Here is a 5,125-nt window from a genome sequence, read left to right as displayed (position 1 = left end):
TAGGATCCTAACCCACTGCGAGAATCCTAGTAGAGATCTCTCGAGGTGATATGGAAGGTTATCATCTTGTAAAAAATAGTGGGAAAACTATTTAAAATTTTAAAACCTTGTTTTAAATAGTTTATGCATGATATTTACTTATTGCTTTGTTTTATCTATTGAGGCATAATTTATATACATGTCTAATAATCTGTCATTACAGAGCATCTTGGACGCAAATAAACTCATAGGCCTAAACTTCCTCAATTAGTTTCGAAACGTCAAGATGGTCTTAAAATAGGATAAGAAATCCTACATCCTTGACACTCTTATTCCACCAGTCCCTGTTGCTAATGCTAGTGCTGAGGATAAGGAAGCATATCAACGTCATAAGGATGTCGATGATCAGGCAGCATGCGTGATGCTAGCTAGTATGACTCTTGAGCTCCAAAAGCAGCATGAGCACATAGATGTCCAATCCATGATTCTTCACCTTATAGAACTGTTTGATAAGAAGGGGTGCACTAAGAGATATGAGATCTCTAAATAACTATTCCAATGCAAGATGGTAGAAGGCAGTTTTGTTAGACCCAGTGTGCTGAAGATGATTGGACTCATCGAGAGACTTGGATAATTGGGATTAGTAATGGATCATGAGTTAAGTATATACTTAGTTCTACAATCTCTTATTGAAAGCTTCAGTCAGTTCGTGTTGAACTTCCATATGAATCAATTGGAAGCTACTCTTCCTAAACTTCTAAATATGCTAGACATGGTAGAGAGGTCCATTAGGAAAGATAAGAGATCATTGCTTATTGTTTCTTTTTCCAAGTCTTATACGAAGCAACAGAAGAAGAAAGCCCAAAAAAGGAAGAAGGTAAAATGTAACACCCCATACCCTTATACAGTAGTCAACATAACCGTATCGATAAGACGTAGGGGCAATTGATGTAAATTTAAGTGTCAAAGAGCGGTGATGAGTGAAAGGAATAGTTTGGAATAAAATATTTCGCATGCGAGAAAATAGTAATTAAATAATAATATTTTTATCGAGGATAAATTAGCAAGTTAAAAGGTGATTTGGAAGTAAATCGAGACAAAGTGAGACATTTTGAGTCCCGAGGAGACAAGTGGAGAATTTTAAAATAAAATAATATTAAAATATTAATATTTTATCTATTGTTGAAATTAGTTATGAAGGAGGATTATATGGCTAATCTAAGTGGGGGAGAAGAAATAAGAATGAATTTCGAAGAAAAACAATGTTAGCGGAGCCTGTGTGCCTTTATTAAATAGAGTAAGAGTGGGTAAGTATATATTTAAATATTATGGTGATACCTTGGTGAAGTGTGAATTCTATATTTTGTTTGTACATGTTTAAAGGAAGAAAGATGGAAGGAAATTGGAATTAAATAAACGTTGGAAGAACCAAATTATAAAAGATGAAAGTTTGAAGGGTCACATAGTAAATAAAGAAAAGTTTGAGGACTTATGTGCAAATTTTAATATTTAGAGTTAAATGGGAATTTACTAACCAAGGAAGGTTAAATTATGTGGAATATGAGATATACATATAAAATTCACTATTACATGCAAATTATTGCATGCGAAAAGGAGGAAGTTAGTGGGAGACATGTGGGACCCCACCATGTGATAGTTGACAAAGAGAAAAAGAATAAAGAATATTTAAGTGGAAGAAAACCATGGTTTGGTAAGCATAGCCCATGGTAAACAAGCAAGATGGTAGTGTGATTCGAAAAGAAAAAGGTATAATTATAGCATGAAATATTATTGGGTGATAAAATGGCATTAAAAGGAAATGGAAATGAAATGAAGAAAGAATGGAAAGTGAGGTGATAGGTGGAAAGGTTTCAAAAGCTTTTTACCTTTTGATTTTAACTACATGAAAGAAAAAGGAAAATGCCAAATAAGCAAGCCTTGGGCAATCTGCCCATGAGAGAAAAAAAGGAAAGAAAAATAAAAGAAAATAATAGAAAAAGACGTGGCTTTGGGCAATCTGCCCATGTGTGGGCCAAATGGGAAAGTGAAAGCCATTTTCAAGGCTTTTGCTTGAGAAAACCCGTACCTTTGGAAAGAAAAAGAGAGAGAATCGACTTTGAAGCAAAGAGAGAAAGGAAGAAAGGAGAAAGAAAGAAAGGATGGAGAAAGAAAAAAAAGACAACGAAGGTTCGGCCTAGTGGTTCCAAGCTAAGGAAAGTAAGTTGAACTTTGATTTTAGCTGTGATTTCTTGAGGAAATGAGTTGGTAATTGTGTGAGAATGTTTATGGCAACAAAGTTCCTCCAAGAATTGAAAGAAATAGATGCATGCTTGTGGGTCAATCTTGGAATCCATGGTGATTTTGAGCTAGATAAGCTATGGGTAAGTATTTTGGCTTGAAATCACAAGTAAATAAAAGAAATGAGATGTGTATTAATTGTTTATGTTTGTGGCAGCAATGGTGACCATGGGTGTGAGAAAATTGTGAGCTATATGTGTGGAATTCAAGCTAAAACCGAAAGGTAAACATGCAATGTGTCTAAATTATGTTGTGTTGATTATGGTCGGTTGATAGTATGTTGAATGCTTGTTAAATGCTTGTGATTGAGGTTGATGAAAAATATGAAATTAGGTTAAGGATTTAATGATTGATGTGTTACCTATACTCGAGAATAATTAAGTGTATTAAGTTCAAATTTTTGCTAGGAAGCGTATAAGAAGAGAAGTTGTTGTGGTGGCGTGCCAGAGGAAGTAACGGGTGACTGACAGGTAGAATTAGCTAGATACGCATCCAAGTCAATAGTGAAGTAGTATCCTGCTATTGTGAGGTGAGTAGGAAGTGTCCATTTTAAAATTCCCGTAACTATATATATATGTGTTGGTTTATTTTAAACGCAAATTGTAGAAAGCATAAGCTGGTAGAAACCATTGGTATTTTGCGGATGCTTAAATGTTTGAAAGTTGTTTTGGATATATCTATAGATAAACTATATATGTAAAGTGTTTTAGAAACCGGGAAACAAGCCTTTTTATGATGTTTGTATCAAAATTCGTGTCTTGTATTTTTGTGTGATATGCATAGCAAAATGCATTTGTTAAGTGATTTAAAATGCAAGTTTTGACCACCGGTTTTATTCCGATCTTTGTACAAGTGTTTACAGCATGCCATTTAATGTGAAAATCAAATTTGAAGGGTTATCGAACCTTGATTTCAAACAATTTAAAGAAAAAGCCTCAAAAAACTTGATTTGGTTTTGAAAATGGTTTTGATAAACCAAGAGTGTCGGGGAGTTGGTCGAATGTTACATTAGTATAGTGTGACCCTTGTGCACAAGTGAACTCTAGCTAGAGAACCTTTGGGTCACTGATGGGTTGTTAGGTGTGGTGGGGGCCACGACCTGTGATATATATATATATATATATATATATATATGTGGCTAGGCCACCAGTGATATACGCGGTTGCGATCGCTTGATTCTCCGATGTCGGCCAACATTGTCGAGACTACCATGGTTGTGGGAATTCGATGGAGTGAGGCTCCCGGATTGTTATTACGTGGAAGTGGGTCAACGAGTTGATATTATGCTTACTTACTCGAGAGGCTTGTGAGTTTTTCGCCACGTACTCTTTTGCAAGGTGGAGAGTTAAGATTTTCTCTATAGCTCCCCTTATTTGAATAAAAGCTTTTAGTGCTTATTTGACGATCATGAGTTGATTTATGTGGCTTTAGAAGTTGATTTCTTTACATGCCACACATTCTAGGAGCGTGCATACCTTTATTCTGTTACTCGTATTTTGATAACAAGTGATATTTTCTATGATTGAACCTTGTCTTGTAACACTTGTTTTCGGCATCGTTTTGCCATGTGAAATATTGCATAATGATTTTACGACATCATTTTTACAAGGCACAAACACTCTATTTGTGATTTGATTTTTTCTAAGATTATTATTTTTATTCTGATTTTATCATTCAAATGATCTACCTTAAGCTTGTTTCCCATCTACGCCCTACTCACGAAGTCGATGATCACTCAGTCTGTGAGACTCACTCCTTTATTTCCTTTTTGCAGATAGTGGTTGAGTCATTCGTAGCATAATTTGATTGTAAATAGTATTAATGTAAATGTATGGTTGGATATTAAAGACCTTGATGAGCTTCTACAATTATGTTGAATAAAAGTTGAGTTGAGTTATCATAGCTATTGTTTAAGTTATGTTACATAAAGGATGTATGTTTCTAGTAATTAAATAAATCGGTGGAATAGGTTTATTGTTATACAAAGGTTTCGAATAAGGCTTGTTCAGGACTTGGTGGGTTCTCTTGCAAGAATCAGACGCTGGTAGCGATCGAGGAGCGGCCGTTACGGATGTGGTATCAGAGTCCTAGGTTTAGTCGAGTCTTAGGAACTCTTGTGTCAATTAGCGAATTTGTCGGAGTTAGTGTAGAGTCTTATTTATGGTTTGTGACTGTAGCACAAGTCATAGACAAGAGGCTATATAAACTTCTATTCCTAGTAACCTACTAAAAACTCTATAATATAGAGTTTAATTTTGATAATAATTTGGCTTAGTTCTTGTAGGAATGCATAGAAATTAGTAGATTTTATTTAATTATTTTAAATTAGTTATTTTAAGTGAGTCAATCTAATCTTAGTTAATTTTATTATTAATTTGGTGTTAATATGGTTAAGATAGGTTGTTATTGATTCATTTGTGCTTTTGTAGGTGTTTGAAAGAAGAATTTTAATGGAAGAAGGAGAGCAATTTTAAGGTGCAGACTTACACTGCATATGTTTTGGTATTTCGGTCATAACTTTCTCTACAGAGCTTCAAATGAAGCGATTCTTAGACCATTGGAAAGATAAGAGAAAAATATTTAACTTTTATGTTTATTACTTTGCTCAGTTCAGAGTGGAAGGTGGTAAAAAATCCTGTAAAATTTGATGCACTGCAGTAGTCCTAGAGCAATTACGATTTCTGTTAATTAATTGGGCAAGACTGTGACTTACCTAGTTTGGTGAGGAAATCCAAGCTGAAATTGACTTCTTTCTTCACCCAACTTGGCCTAACTTCAAAGCCTCTAAAAACAACCTTTTGGAAGACTTAAAGAAGAAGGAAGAAAACACCAGATTGAAAGCTGAGAG

At 34.6% G+C, this 5,125-nt stretch overlaps 1 long non-coding RNA gene across 1 annotated transcript; it reads left to right on the top strand.

Moving 5' to 3' along the window:
- Positions 2,097 to 4,740, top strand: LOC108660860. The gene is made up of 4 exons (XR_001926556.1): positions 2,097 to 2,360; positions 2,435 to 2,500; positions 2,685 to 2,806; positions 4,707 to 4,740. It is a non-coding gene; the product is annotated as an uncharacterized LOC108660860 (long non-coding RNA).

This window comes from Theobroma cacao, chromosome 2, assembly GCF_000208745.1.
Source record: "Theobroma cacao cultivar B97-61/B2 chromosome 2, Criollo_cocoa_genome_V2, whole genome shotgun sequence".
Lineage (NCBI taxonomy): Eukaryota > Viridiplantae > Streptophyta > Magnoliopsida > Malvales > Malvaceae > Theobroma > Theobroma cacao.
The sequence above is the reverse complement of the archived record's forward strand: the minus strand, read 5'-3'. Positions and strand labels throughout refer to the sequence as shown.